At 40.1% G+C, this 16,517-nt stretch overlaps 1 pseudogene; it reads right to left on the bottom strand.

Moving 5' to 3' along the window:
* Positions 1–12,787: 12,787 nt before the first annotated feature.
* Positions 12,788–15,772, bottom strand: LOC143405637 (MAP/microtubule affinity-regulating kinase 3-like; annotated as a pseudogene).
* Positions 15,773–16,517: the final 745 nt, after the last annotated feature.

Below are 16,517 nucleotides of genomic sequence, written 5' to 3'. Positions count from 1 at the left end.
GACTCACTTTTTTATAACACCTCTCTTTCTTGAGTACTGACTCCTCGAGGTCTCATGAGTACTTCCTTAATTTCTTTGTAGGGTGATGCCCCCAATAACCCAAACACCTTGCACTAGATTACACCCTTAAAGATTCTACCACTTAACATAGCCACACGGAGGACTGAACTGCCAATACACAAACCCTTAGGTCCAAACCACAGCAAGGCAGCAGCCACCAGGGGCAGTCAGGTGGGAAATACCAATGAAAACATTAGCTGGAGGATTCTAGGGATGAGGGAGAAAGAGGAACAGTGGGAGCTAAACACACCTGCAAGCTCAGGGGAGCAGCGCAATGGGAGAGACACAGGCAGCCCTGGCAAGGGTGTGGAGCAAACTTGTCCTCAGGGAAGATTCCCGTCTCCATTAGATGAAGGGGCAGGAAAACTTCAGAAAAGAGATCAGGCATAATTTCAGTGATTGTTCTTTTTTCTGGAAGTTCTATTTTTTTTCCCTCAAGCAAGTTTTATTTTTCAATGTTTCTGTTCCTTTCTCAATTTTTTTTACTTACATCATTTAATTTTTTAAGTTTTTATGCATAATATTCTATAGCTAATAATTCTAGTTTATTAAATTCTTAGGAATCCAATTTTTTTTTTAACTTGCTGACTTTCGTTCATGATGAGCCCTTTTCTTGTACTTGCTAGTGTTCTCTTGTGAGCCTCTGCCATTGCACTTGGTCTGTGGCAATCCTGAATGACTTGAGTTGATGCTTTGCCCCTGAAGGATTTTGAATTGTCTTAGCCACATGCCAGAAAGCATTTGTGACCAGTACATATTATTTGAGTTCTGACCCTGGGACTTTCCCTGATTGCTTTGGTAGCACAGATTTAGACCACGGAGTTATAGATTGGGATGTTGTAATTTTCACTTGAAAAAAAAATTTTTTTTCCTACCCAGAATAGTAGTAGCCTCAAAGGAAGTATAGTAATTCACATTTTCACTAAATCACAGCTTTGGAGGGTCACAGCTTTGCTTTACATTGGGGTTTTACTCTTAGAGAATTTGGGAGAAACAGTATAGAGATAGATGAAACTTTACCACCAAAACAAAAGTTTTTAAAATGTCAGACAAGGAGCTGGGGTTATGGCTCAGTGGTAGAGCCCTTGCCTAGCACGTGTGAGGTACTGGGTTCAACGCTCAGCACCATATGTGTTTATTCAATTGTTTACCCATTCCTGTTAGTTTACTAGGGCTGACATAATAAAATGCCACAGACTGAGCAGCTTAAACAACAGAAATGTATTTTCTGAATTTTGCAGACTGAAGTCTTAAGATTAAGGTGACAGGTTTGGTTTTCCTGAGATCTCTCCTTGGCTTGTAGACAAGCACCTTCTCTGTGTGTCCTCATATGGCCTTTTGGTGTGTGTTTGTACATCCCAAGTTTCTCCTTCACCAGCCATATTTTATAAGAGCCTTGCTCTAATGACCTCATGTAGTCTCAATTTACCTCTCTAAAGGCCCTGTCTTCAAATATAGTCACATTAGAAATCAAGGCTTCAGCACACGAATTTGGGGAGGAAGCAATTCATCCATAACATCACCTGTTAAAAAAAAGTAATATTCTGCCCTTCAATAGATGAATGGATTTTTAAAATGTGGCATTTATATACAATGGAATGTTACTCAGCACTAAAAAATAACAAGATCATGGCATTTGTAGGGAAATGGATGGCATTAGAGCAGATTATGCCAAGTGAAGTTAGCCAATCCCTAAAAAACAAATGCCAAATGTCTTCTCTGATATAAGGGGGGTGACTCAAAATGGGGATATGGAGGAAGAGCATAAGAAGAAGACTACCACTAAATAGGTAAGAGAGGTGGGAGGGAAAAAGAGGGAGAAGGGGAGTTGCACAGAAGATGGAAGGAGAACCTCATCATTATACAGAATACATATATGATGTTGTGATGAGAAAAAGAAAAAAAGTGTGTCACAATAGATTGGATAGAGAGAAAGGATGGGAGAGGAGGGGAGGAGTAGGGGGGACAGGAAGGGCAGCAGAATAGAATAGACATTTTGACATACATTCCATGTATGTATTATATGTCAAAATACATTCTGCTGTCATGTATGACTAAAAAATAAATAAAAATAAATCGTATGGTAAAAAAGTAATATTCAATTCTTATCTTATGAAATATTAAAAACTAAATTCCAGCTGGAATAAAATTTAAAAATTGAATCACAAAATTTGTAAAAAATAATTTGAGATACTTCATGTGTAACTTTGGATCATAGTTTTTTGTTTGTTTAGTTGGGTTTTTTGTTTGTTTTTTGTACTGAAGATTTAACCCAGGGTATTTTGCCACTGAGCCATATCCCCAATCCTTTTCATTTTTTATTTTGAGACAGGGTCTCACTAAGTTGCTTAGGACCTCAGGCTGAGGTATCCCTGAACTCATGATCTTCCCACCTCAGCCTCCGGAGGGATTATAGGAGTGTACCACCACAACTGGCTCTAGAACTTTTTAAAATCAAGTCAGGAATCTCATAAGCTATGAAATAAAAATAGTAGATTTATTTTAATCTGTGAAAAAAAATTAATTTTATGAGGTGATTAAACAATGTGGTCAATTGGTCTTGAAATACCACTCTAGGTATTTCAAGAAGAGAGAAATTTAATATAGGGAACTGGGAGTTTGCAAAACTCTTTTAAGGACCATAGTACCAGAAGTCAGGTGGCTACCACTGCACAATTGATTTCAAGGGCATATCAACAAAATTACAATCAGGTGTTGGAAAGCTATTGCTGCTACCACCACTACCTCCTCAATTCTCAAAATCAGTAAGCTGATGATCAAACACTGAGATGCAGAGTCAGGTCATAAATATTCATGTCTCCCAAAATTTGCCTTCTAGTAGCAATAGCAGAAGGAAATGGTATCTGCCTCACTTCTAATCTTCCAGATCATGGATGAGTGCATCTCTTGGTGCAATCTAATCAATTTCCTAGCTGCAATGAGTCTATGAAATGTGGTTTTAATTTTGCCAGTGTCTGTGATTGGGAAGGTACTTAAAGATGTTGGAGCCAGGCATGGTAGTGTATACCTGTAATCCCAGTAGCTCAGGAGGCTAAGGCAGGAGTATCACAAGTTCAAAGCAAGCCTCAGCAACTTAGCAAGGCCCTGAGAAACTTAGTGAGCCCCTGTTTCTAAATAAAATATAAAAGGGTCTTGGGATGTGGCTCAGTGTTTGAGAGCTCCTGGGCTCAATCCCTGGTACCAAAAAAAAAAAAAAAAAAAAAAGAATGTTAAGAATTATCATTGTACAACTGTCCAGACCATGTTTAGCAAACAAAGTCTATTAAAAAGCAATATATTTGAGAGGTGGGGTTGGAAATTATAATACTTTGTACTATCCTACAAAGACATAATTCAAAATGCATTGGAAACTCTTAATGATGGGTAAGAAAATGGTTAACAACCCGAAAGAAAGATGATAAAGGACATGAATAGACAATTCACAGAAAAGAATATGTGGTAAAAAGAATATGTGCTAAACTCACCAGTTATCAAAGGGATCCAAAATTAAACAGTATAAAAATGTCCATTTATGCGCATCAGACTTGCAAGAATTTTAGAGAACATTGACATACAGCAATGGTGGGATTTGGAAAAAAAAAGTACTTGAATTCGGGTAAAGAAAAGACAGATAACTCTAAGTTGATGATGCTATGATATGTTTTATGTTCCTTCTGCTTTATGTTCCCCCCAAATTCCTATGTTGGAATCCTTACTCCCAACATGATAGTTATTAGGAGGTAAAGACTTTGGGAGATGGTTAGACCACAGGGTGGAGCCTTTATGGGTGGAATTAGTGCTCTGATTAAAAAAAAAAAAAAAAAAAAAGGCTCTGGATAGAGTCCCTTGCTTCCTCCACCATGTGAGTCTAGAGTGGGAATAAGGCTATGTGTGAGAAGCTGGGCCTCTCCAGACACTCAATCTGCCAGAGCCTCGATGGTGGGCTTTTCAGCCTCTGGACCTGTGAGGAAAGAATCTCTGTTGTTTATAAACCACTCAGTCTAATGATGTTTTTTATAACAACTGTAACAGACCAAAGCAATTAGAAAGGAATTTAATACCAGGAATTACAAGATAAAAGTTGTATTAAACAAGGTATGTCAGTGAGAATACAGTGCAGGAAAATGAATTCCTCTGGGTATTTCAAGAAAAAATCAAAGTGATTTTTGTTAGCTTTCCATTACCAGAAAACACACACACACACACACCTGAGATAATCAATTTGTAAAAAGAAAGTCTATATTTTGGCTCACAGCTTCGGAGGTTTCAGTCCATGATTAGTTGGCCCCTTTGCTCTGGACCCATGTGACTCCTGGCTCAGTGAGCAGTGGAACAAAACTGCTCACTTTGTGCCTGAGAAGTGACAGAGAGCAAGAGGAAGGTGTTGAGGCCCCATTATCTCCTTTAAGGGCACACCCCCAGTGACCCAAAGACTTCCCACTAGGCCCCAACTCCTCAAAGCCTCCACACGTCCCAACAGTACCTCCCCAGGAGCAAGCCTTTGCCACACGGGCCTCTGAGGGATACTCAAGATCCAAACTGTAGCAAAGCACCTATTATTGAAAGAATTAGAGCTGGTGGTTCTAAGTGGACCGCCACAATGATGGCCAGGAAGCCACTGCTGCACTCACCACCAGAGACACTGCTTCCTGTTTAGTCTGTGTGGAAGAGTGTACTGAATATCATTTCCATGAAGTAGTAAGATGTGTGTGTTTGTGTATGTGTGTACATAGACAAATGTGTGTCTGATTTTGTATGCATGAGGAAGATTATGAAAGGGTGCCCACTGACTCGTCAACATGGGTTGCCAGCATTCATGGAGGAGTAGAGGGAGAAGTGGGTCTTGAAATGCTATGTGTGAGAAGAGTAAGAGGGAATGAGAGAGGTGAGAAGAAAGAAAAGGGGAAAGAGAAGCACTAGAACAAGGTTCATTGTATGTGGCAATGTTCAAAGTCACCCTCTGAAACCTACAATTTAAAAAAGCCTGTGTCCAAACATTGCCCTGTAAGAAGACACCAGGATTCAGCCAGGAATGTGTTACCCATTGTTAAGGTCTGTAAACAAGTCTGGATGGCGCCTGGCAAAATGCCAGAGGGAGTGGTTTGTGAAGTAACAAAAGCAAGCCATTAAGTGTGGAGATTCCTTATTGGTTGACTGCTGTATCTATTTTATGCTAATTAGATAAGCTAAATGTAAAATGTATAAATATCGGTCAAATCCTACAATAAACGCTTCCATTCCTGCTGTATCAAGGTACACAAGTCATTCATCACCCCCCGGATATTTTGCTGCAGCCGGACTGCGGCAACCCATCACTAGAAACACTGAAACCAACTCTTGCTTAATTTATCCAGATGTTCTTTAATGGAATCTTTTCCATTCTGAAAGCAATTTGGCGTAAGCCACAAAACTTCCCTATCCCATTGATCCAGAAACTTGTACTTCTAAAAATCTCTTCTGAGGAAAAAAATTGGAGATTTGGGAACAATTTTTGGTTTAAGTTTAAAGACGTCATTGTAGTATTCATTACAATAACAAAACATAAGAGGAAAGCAGTGTAAGTGTTTAGGAGAAATTAATTTTATAGATCCATAGAATGGAATATCATGCAACCACAGAAAATTATATTTTAAACCTTTTAATATACAACTGCCTATGATATAATATTGAGTGAAGAATAAAACCAGAAAAAATAAGTATTGCATGATTTCACTGTTAGACACACACACAAACACACATACACATACATACAAGACCCCGAGGAGATACATCAAAATGTTCATGGTAATAATCTCAAGGAAATAGGTTGAAGATGATTATGCTTTTCTTCACTTATTTATATTTTATTCCAAATTTTCTAAAATGGGCATATGTTTGGGATGAAATGCTGTTCTTTTGTTCACCAGATATGAAGGCAATCTAACGAGCAAATCAGTCACCTCAAGGATCCTCAGTGAGCTGAGGTATCACTGTATCCTCCCTGTATCTGGTAGTGGACAAGTGGACAGATGGGTGGGTGGGTGTGTGGATGGATGGATGGTTGGATGGGTGTGTGTGTGTGTGTGTGTGTATTTGCTTGTTGGGCAGTGGTTTTCCTCCTTCATCAATCCCCGCTTCTTTTCTCTTAAAGTTTCATGGCACAGTAGGACTGTAGGACTTTTTTTTTTTTTTTCAGATTGGAGGACCATTCTACTTTCACTCCTGTATATGTCAGGCTTAATTCAGGAGAGGATAGTATTTGTAAAAGAGAGCTAATAAAAACCACAAATCATTTGTGCATTTGTCAATATAACATAGGAATTATTATAGGGCTATATGGAATTTTGAGGTTTGGTCCTTGGGTTCTCTACCAGGCCTCGTCCATATCCTTTGATGAGTCGGATTCTGGTATCTTTGGCTTTCTATGGAAATCAGGAAGGACACAAGCCAAAATCATATGAGGAAGAGCTGGGTAAGGTAAGGCATTTGGGACATTTTTATACACTTAAAACTCATGGCACATTAAGAATAAAAAATTTATGGAATGAGTATTGTGCTCAAAATCCCACATCTACCACTTTAGCCATCTACTTATAATTAGGCACCTCAAATGTGTAATAGCACTTTATCTTAATAATAATATTATTATCTTAGGCTGGGGTGGTGGCTCAGTAGTAGAGCGCTTGCCTAGCATGTGTGAGGCACTGGGTTCGATCCCCAGCACTGCACATAAATAAAAATAAAGGCTCATTAACAACTAAAAAATATTTTTTAAAAATAATAAAATTATTATCTTAATTTTATTCTTAAAGACCCTGGAGAGGATGTAATTTGCTTAAGGGTATAGCTCTAATAAGCGGAGAAGCTGGATTCAAAGCTGAACTTGTCCTCTTCTAAAACCCCAGCCTTCGTCCTGCATGCCCAGCCAAAAGACTCACCTCCTGATTCCCTACCTCCAACTGTGCTAGAGCAAATCCTTTCTCTGCCACTTTGAAGCATTTGTTCGCAGTTAAACTGTGTTTTGTTTGTTTGTTTGTTTGTTTAAGTTGCCTTTGTTAATGGATGTTAATGCTTCTGTTCTCCGGGGAGCTTTGTATCCAGGATGCCCAGGAACATTTCAAAGTTACAACTGAGCAGTAACAAATTATGGTCTTAACAAATTTCCCACCTAATCATAAACTGATTGTGGATTTGCAGGTATACGCTGGTGTTTACATCCTGGCTGTGAGCGGGTATGCAGGCAAACATCAAAGTTTTGTGGGTGACAAAGAATCACCTCTGATCTTCACTTCAAAGACAAACCAAACAAAAAGACCTTCCCAGCTATACATTGGAGATTAATGTCAATCAGGCTTTTTCCTCAACTTGTCTATACAAGTGCGTGTTTTATGATGATGGAAGCTTGTTAAGAAACTGTAAACCTTTTCAGAAAGATGGTAAAAACACCTACAGTGTGCGTGCAGGCGCACACACACACACACAATTTTTTTTTCCTGATGTGTTATAAGGAATTTTAGTCAATGGACTTTTCCCCCACTTCATCCTTATTCCCTAAGACTAATTTTAAAAGAATGCCAACAAGTACCCACTGTAAAGATGTACGAATTGTGTTTTCAAGCCCCCAAACCTATACTCCTAATGTTTTCTATAATGTCTGCAGAATTTCCTTCCTCTCCAGAGCCCACATATAACTCTTCTCTCCCAGGAACATGCTCAGCTTCCAAAGCCTTTTGGTCTGATTATAGAATTTGCTCATGGCTCTGAATCCCACCTCATAAACAGAGTGTTTCTAGGACACACAAACCTGAGGAAGGCAGCCTTACTCCTGAAATCTTCCCAGGCTGGTTCCCTGCCCCATTTCTGTCTCCCACAGAGCCTGAAGTTGCCACGACTACATCACTTCCTGTACAGTCTTCATCCATGAGCTCTCTGAGAGTTAGGACCATGTTTTAATTATTGTATCCACAGGCACAAAACTCAGGGCTCAGTATACAGTCAGTGCTTACTAAGTGCCTGTCATCTGATTAAGTGCATGAAGGCATGTGAAGACCACACTTCACCCATGCGGCTGATCATGAGTCCTCAGAAAGGAAAGGAGATGGAGAACAATTGGAGGGGCACGTAGCTGGAGCAAGGTGGACAGTTGCAGTTTCTGTTGTGAAAACTCAAAAAAAAAAAAAATCAGAAAATATATATTTAATCAAAAGGGACCCATGAAGCACAAGCTAACAGCCAAACAGACCATAATATGACAGCCATTATGGGACAAAGGCTGAAGCTTCTGATCCAGGAATGGTGATATCATTTTCTTTGCAATCAAAACTCAGGATGGTCTCTGACTTTTTAAACTAGTCCCATCCAAAATCTCTATGTAGTGTGTGTGTGTGTGTGTGTGTGTGTGTGTGTGTGATCTAAATTAATGTGATAATGGCCTCTTTTGTTTAACAAATACCTTCAAACTTCTCAAATATTGAATACTCATGGCCTCTGTATTAGTTTTCTGTCATAACAAAATACCTGAGGCAGAAACCTTACAAAGAGAAAAGGCTTGGGACTGGGGTTGTGGCTCAGTGGTAGAGCGCTCGCCTAGCACATGGGAGGCCCTGGGTTTGATCCTCAGCACCACATAAAAATAATAAATAAAATAAAGGTATTGTGTCCAACTACAACTAAAAAATATTTTTTTAAAAAGAGAAAAGGCTATTAAAGCTCATGCTTTTGGATGTTCTAGGACATTCTTTGGGTCTCTAGTAAGGCAGCACATTAGGGCAGGGGCACAAGACAGATCAAACCATTTGTTTCATGACCAGAAGACAAGGAAAGGAAGAAGAAGAAATTGGGATCCTACAGTCCCCTTGGAGGGTATACCCGCAATGTCCTAAGGACTTTTTACTAAGACTCACCTTCTAAAGGTTCCACCACCTCCCAATAGCACTACTAAAGGGGCAGGTCTTTCATACATGGACTTTGGGAGCCACTTATCTAAACCACAGTACCCTCCATGATGGGTCTGTCCGAAAAGGAGCTTGATAAGACCTCTTGGATCAGATTATCCTGAAGTCACCTACTCTGTTACAGAAAACCAATTAAAGGCATTATGAAACTCCTTAAAATTGCTTTTCAACATTTTCAATTCAATTTTGAATTTGATGATTCAATAAATCAACAAATATTTGTTTAGTATCAACTACATATTAGCTCCTGGGCTAGGTCTAAGGATACATCTGCATACCACTAAATCTTAATAAAAGTATCAGTTGGAAAGGTGCAAAGTAAGAACATTTCACTTTTCCCACTCACCCTGATTCTACAGCCACTGCTATCAAGAGGACAGAAGAACCTGAGAAAGAGTGAAAGAATGATATTATTTCTAATTTTATCTAAATATCAGTGTTATGGTTTGGATGTGAGGTGTGAGACAATGCAAGAAAGTTTAGAGGAGAAATGATTGGGTTATGACAGCCTTAACCCAGTGAGTGGCTTAGCTATTGTTAAGGTTGGTGGGATTACCTGGGTGGTAACTGTAGGCAGTTAGGGTGTGCCTGGTGGAAGTGGGTCATTGGGGGCGTGCCTTTGGAGTACATATTTTGTGAGCTGAGCTGAGCTCTCTCTGCTTCCCTTCACCACACTTTTCCATCATGATATTCTGCCTCACCTCAAGCCCCCAAGAAATGGAGCCAGCCTTTTATGAACTAAGACCTCTGAAATCTTAAGCCCCCAAATAAACATTACCTCCTCTAAAATTGTTTTTGTCAGGTCTTTTAGTCACAGCAGAAAAAAAAAAAAAACTGACTGAAACAATCAGCATCCATGAAAATGGTGATTTCTCTGAGTTACTGAAATGAAGTGAGTTGACTTGAGGAATTTTATGAACAGAGGTTGCCTTAGTTCTTTATATAAATGTTATCCCAGGGTCCAATTAATGAACATTAATAGCAGATGGCAAGAAACTGCCCTCCCTGTTCGGTTCACTTTTCAAACTCACCAGGCAGAAATGTTCCTCCTTCTCTGGGAAGCAGTAAGGAAGTGAGTCTGCATGCTGTTCTGCTGGACACTTGCTCACTTGGAAAGTATATGATTGGGGAAGGAAGCACTGTCCACTGACCAGCTCAATATTTTAGAGTGGTTGATTTTATTCCCTGTGATCCTGACTTGGACTCTGTCTTTCAAAAACAAGTACAACCATAATGTCTGTCTCACCCAATTGCTGAAGTAATAGCTGAGCTCTCTCATGGTCATATAGGACGGTAACAGTTACCTGGGATGGTTCTGTGGTTTCGCTAATGGTTTGTCCCCACCAAAACTCATGTGAAATTGGATTTCCAATTTAGTGGTCTTGGGAGGTAGACTCTGAGATGATTAGTCATTGCGCTCAAGAATGTATTAATAAGTTTCTAGAGAGACTGAGTTAGTTATCTCAAGAGTGGATTGTTAAAGCAAGACTGGCACCTTCCCTCAGAAAGTTTTAGTCTTTTTTTCTTGTACATGTGCTCTTCTGCTTGTACCCCTTTCCCTGGTTCAATCTCTAACAACACACACACACACAGAGACACACACACAGACACACACACACACACACACACACAATGTGCATTGGGATTGATGGAAAGATCTCTGTATGATCAAGAGTCACTCTGAAATGCATGGCCACAATCTTCCCATGTAAATTCCCATGAAGACAGCAAGTTACTTTTTTTTTTTTTATGTGTGTGTGTGTGAGAGAGAGATGCTGGGGATTGAGTCCAGAGCCTTGCACATGCTCTACCACTGAGCTACATTCCCAGCCCAGCCTCATTCAACTTAAGATTTAACAATGCATTTCAGATATTCTTGCTAATTTTACTGAAAATAAACAGTGACCTCCCAAGAAAGCAAAAAAAAAAAAAAAAAAAAAATAGACCTCCATTTGTAAGGCAACTCTTCAATTCCTTCTTACAGTTTTGATTATCACTTGAAAGATTTATCTTAATTCTCCTCTTGTTTAAATTTAGAAACTGAATTTTAAAGTGCAGCTGATCAATTACACATTCCAGATTTTAAAGTTTTAGCTTTATATTAACTCCTCAGGGGAAAAAAACTAGAAAATTCTCATTTCTTGTGAAAATATAGGAATAGGGATGCATAGCAGTCACAAAATAGATCATTTGTGGTGCTCATTAGTCCTGCGACTCCTATGAAAAAAAGCTAAAAGCACTGCTTGTATTTTGCAGATGGAAAAAAAAAAGTGACAGGTTCCATCTTGCTCTGGGAATAATAGCAAAGCCTCTGGTAGAGTCAGAAATAGAACCTCAAGGGATTTGTGTCCTTACTTGATGCAGAACACACTCAACTTAAGCAGTCTCATTAAAATCGTGTTACAGAAGAAGCAGGTCTATCTCTTTCCTCAATTTTCTTTAATAGAATTAAGTAATTCACTTCAGCTCTACTCTCAATTGGATGCATTATGCTAATCAAGCTACTGAACCAACCAAATATGATTAGATAGTGGTCTCAAAGAATACATTAAATGGTAAGCATAATGAATAACATGTAATCATTTTAAGAAATCTTAAAAAAAAAGAAAAAGGAATATATAAAATCCAATGTATTCAGGGCTGTGAGAGAGAAAGCTCTATCATTTAGGTTCAGTAGGTCAATATGCAACATCTAATATTGCTACCTTGAAATAATTCTGAATTTTAAAGGATTATAAATTCCATCCCACAATCATTTTTTTTTACTGAGAAAAAGTAAAATTTTAATTATCTTGTGAATCTACTTAGGAAAACACATACAAGCAATGTTCACAACTATAAATTTAAACCTTTTGCACTAAAACAAAAAAAAAAACCCACGAAACAACAAACACAGGCATGAACTGTAAACCTGTATTAATTATCAAGTAGTCTTAAGGTTAACTCTTAGCAGTAATTCAGTATTTTCTTCCTTGGCAATTGTAATATTTTAGCACCAAATGATCTCCCACTAGTAACAATGTTGGTTGCCAGTATAAGGAGGTATTTCACACACATTCCTTGCACATACACCATCCCCTCACACCAATAAGGAGATATGTGCAAGCATGCTGATTCTAGAGCAATGGAAACAAGATGAAGGCCTGGGGTCACACGTGCATTCCTAGAAAAGGCCAAATATTATTCTCTACCTTTCCATCAGTGTTCAGGAAAACACTTTAAATTGCTACTTAATTTACACCATAATGACTGGGTTACAGCTTTAGCTCATTGGCAATTTTGGAAGCAACTATTTTTGAAAGTTATGGATGTCTCTGGTTTCAGCTTGATCTGGACGTCCTTCAAAACATTCTCTTGGTCGCAGCTATTGGCATCCATCACTTGGCGGATTTCCCTCATCATGTCACTGGAATCCCTGGAACTAGTGGTTCTCATGCTCCAGGTGAAGCACAGGGAGTGAAGTGTTGCTTCTTCGTTCTTGTCCTTTTTTGCTCAGCAGAGACATTGAGGCTTCTTGTGAGTTTTGAAGTTAATTTACAAAAAAGATTAGGGGTACCTCTGCTTCAAGTCTGGGACAGTGGCGTGGCTTGGTGGGACAGGCTGCGCTAGGCAATTGGCGATTCCTGGGGGCTGGCGGTGGGAAGTGCTGCCACCAGCAGTCCTCTAGGGAAGAAGATTCAGTCTGGGGTGGTGGCACTGCTGACACCGTGCCTTGAAGCAGCTGGAGTTCTCTGATCTGGAATGATGCTCTTCTCCTTGCCATTCTGGATCACTAAATATCTGTGTGCTGTGGTTTACTCACTGCAAACGTGAATATTTCTCTGTATCATCCCCTCCAGATCCTGTGCTACTGCTGGAGACCTCTGGCTTTTCTTGAGTTCAGGAATGTCCATCTTATTGGGAATTCTTGCGTTCCCAAGCATGGGACTGGCTGGAGCAATTCCCTTTCCTGTAATCCAAGTGGCACTGCCTCCTGATTTCCAGGAGGGAATCCCATCTTCTTTGAGGTCTCTATCTGCAGTGCTAGTCTGACTCCTCTTTGGATATGCCACAACTGAAGGAATAGCTGGTCCAGCATGGTCACGGTACTCTCTGAGCTCCTGGATTGAAGGAACACTTCTTGGTACTTTGTGGTGAGGAGACTGTTGCTGAGGTCACTGCTTGGCCGCACCTCTGAAGATTTGCTCCTCAGCAAGTATGTAGCTGTGATTTCATCCTATTTCATTTTACTGAGAGATTCTTGAATTTCCTCTTGTGAATATCCCATTCCTACTATAACATCTAGTCTCTTCTGGTCTGAGATGTCTAGCTCTGGTTCAACAAAGGGCTTAAGTTCATCTTCCTCATGCCCTGCGTTGATCCACCTGTCCTTCATGATTTGCTTTAGAGTACCTAGAGTAATTGGATTTGGCATCAGGAAGCATTTGAGAAGGTTCTCAAAGTCTATGGACATGAAGAAAGAGATTCTGTATTTCTGTCATAACACTCTTTCTCTCCAAGTTCCTTCAGATTTTGCCTGCCAAAGGGAAGAGACCCACTGACTGGGATGTAGGAGAGAACGCCTAGACTCCAAGCGTGGACTTCAGGCCCGTCGTACTTCTGACTCTGGAAGAGGTCTAGGGCTGCATATGGAGGACTACCACAAAACGTGTCCAGTTTACTGCCAAGAGTAAACTTATTGCTGAAACCCAAACTTGCTATTTTAATGTTCAGATCCAGATCTAACAACAGATTTTCAGCCTTGAGTTTTGCCAGGTTTTATTCATGACTAAAACACTTAGGGGTCACTCCAGGGGAACTGGGCTAACTGGGCTGTGTGAAATAACCACATAAGAGACAGAAATACCTTTTTCTTTGGGGTTGCTGTGACAGCTCCTATTACCTAAAGGGTCTGGGGTGGGGGGGAGAGAGAGAGAGAGAGAGGAGAGAGAGAGAGAGAACGTGCTGACCCCTTTTACTGAGAAGCTATTCAAATGAGGCAAGGGGTCAGGTTTCAGGGGACTGAGTCTAGCTTCATGATGTCTGCTGTCAGCAGGTTGACTGACATCTAGGTAGGCCACACCCAAGGGCACAGTAAGAGAAGGGGACATGCAAAAGGCACTTTCATGGAACATTCTATCCCAAACAGGGCAAGGGGTAATATTACAAAGGAATAGGTAAGCATAGCTCCACCCATGGGGCTGTAGGAAGGCACGCCCAAGCACAAAGATACCATCCCTGAACCCAAGAAGGGTGGGGCAGTCTAGCAGCATCTGCTGCTTGATGCCTCAATCACCCAGCCGGGGAGTGACTCAGTCACATGCAAAGTTGGTATCCCACAGAGTTCCCTGTGATCAATCAGCTTTTAGTGGCTGCTAAGAGCCACAGCCAAGTAATATGATGCATGGCATTTTTGGTTGAAAGGTGACACCAGCTAGCCATTGAGATGATATGATTATGTTAAGATCTGCATTCATATGGATATTGGACTCCTGCTGTCCACCTCGGCCTGCTACTGGAGAGTTCCCATTGGTTGGGGAAGTGCGGTAGGAGGGAATTCCGGGGGAGGAACTGCCTCTTGGGATCCGGGAGAACGCGGTGTGGGTCAATCAGCAATCTTCCCAGGCAAGTACTGGTACATTGGCGGCAGTTTCAAAAAATAAAGTTTGTTCCTGCTTGAGTGGCTCTTGATTTTGTGCCCAGCCAGACTGTGGCAAGTGGCAATACTGTACTGCGGACATGGTCTGTCTAAATTTAGCTCTTGCCATGAGAAGATTAACATTAAACAGGGATGAGAGGTGGGAGGGAAAGGGAGAGAGAAGGGAAATTGCATGTAAATGGAAGGAGACCCTCAGGGGTATACAAAATTGCATACAAGAGGAAGTGAGGGGAAAGGGGGAAAAATATAAGGGGGAGAAATGAATTACAGTAGAGGGGGTAGAGAGAGAAGAGCGGAGGGGAGGGGGGAGGGGGGATAGTAGAGGATAGGAAAGGCAGCAGAATACAACAGACACTAGTATGGCAATATGTAAATCAATGGATGTGCAACTGATGTGATTCTGCAATCTGTATACGGGGTAAAAATGGGAGTTCATATCCCACTTGAATCAAAGTGTGAAATATGATAAAATAAATAAATAAATAAATAAATACCAAAAAATAAAAAATAAATAAATAAAATAAATTTAGCTCTTGCTTCTTTTCCTGCCATTCATCCACGTGGAACCAAATAGTGAAATACGTCCCATCCACTTGTGTATTCCATGATTAAGTAGAGTGGTTTTTTAGTTTCAATGACTTCAAGCAACTTCATTATGTTTGGATGATTAAAAATCTTCATACTCTTAATTCTCTGAAGACCTTTTGAAGATTTGTTGGATTCAACTGAGTTTTGTCAATTTTTTTTATCCAGGGATTGAATTCAGGGGTACTCCACCACTGAGCCACATCCCCATCCCTAATTTGTATTTTATTTAGAGACATGGTCTCACTGAGTTGCTTAGTGCCTTGCTTTTGCTAAGGCTGGCTTTGAACCTGTGATCCTCCTGCCTCAGCATCCTAAGCCACTGGGATTACAGGTGTGCACCACTGGGCCACAGCCTGTCAATTATTTTTATTGCAATCTCTCTGTCTGTAAGGATGTGTCATGTCAATGTCATTTTTGCAAAGTTCCCCTTGCTGATCGTTTTCAAGAGTCTGTAGTTTCTGATGTGAGGCTGCTCATCTGCACAGGAAGCTATGGAGTTTCTATACCTCCAGAGCACCCAGTGTGGGAGGTGACTTCTAGTCACCCATCTCATGTGAGGTGTGCATGCTATGTGTAAGGTTCTTTATCATTGAGTATCTTCAATGTCTTTTGATGATTTAATAGAAGAAAAAATAAATGCTTAAATCTACTCAATCAGCAAAGCTAATAAATGTCTGTGGGTACCATTGGCAGGATTAGGACATGTAAAGGGAAGAGGAAACAAGGAAAGAGTTGGAGATGAAAGATTATTAAAAAAAAAAAAAAAAAAAGCCTCACGTGCCTTCCACAACAAAAGATGTTTGCCCAGGTAAAAATTATTATTCTTCTGGGTAAGTCTAAGAGCAGAAGGCAAATGAGAAGTGGTGCTAGATCTATTCATTTCCAAGATTCTCATTCTATAATCTGCTATGCAGTCAATGTAATCATAAAGGTACTGACTGCATAAAGAATGGGCATATACAACACTGGGATCAAAACTTCTGGTTCAGCTTACACAAACTTCAAGTTCTATCAGCACAGATTTTCATGTCAAATGTCCATAACACAAACCCACAATATTTAGACTCTACTAAAAAGCAACTGCCTAGCTATTAACAAGAAATACAAAATATCGCCTGCTTTGTTTGAGCTTCAACTTTGAACATCAAGATTCCACATAACCCATAGAAACAATGCCTTAACTAATCTACATAAGATTATATAAGACTAGTCATGGCTGAGCAGTTTAAGTGGCTAGAGAGCAATGCCTAAGAACCTCAGGTTGAAGAAAAAATTGGGTTCTGTTAGTTAGCTGTCGC

The sequence above is a fragment of the Callospermophilus lateralis genome, chromosome 8 (assembly GCF_048772815.1).
Source record: "Callospermophilus lateralis isolate mCalLat2 chromosome 8, mCalLat2.hap1, whole genome shotgun sequence".
NCBI classification, from domain to species: Eukaryota; Metazoa; Chordata; class Mammalia; order Rodentia; family Sciuridae; genus Callospermophilus; species Callospermophilus lateralis.
Note: the sequence above shows the minus strand (reverse complement) of the source record. Positions and strands in the feature narration are given on the sequence as shown.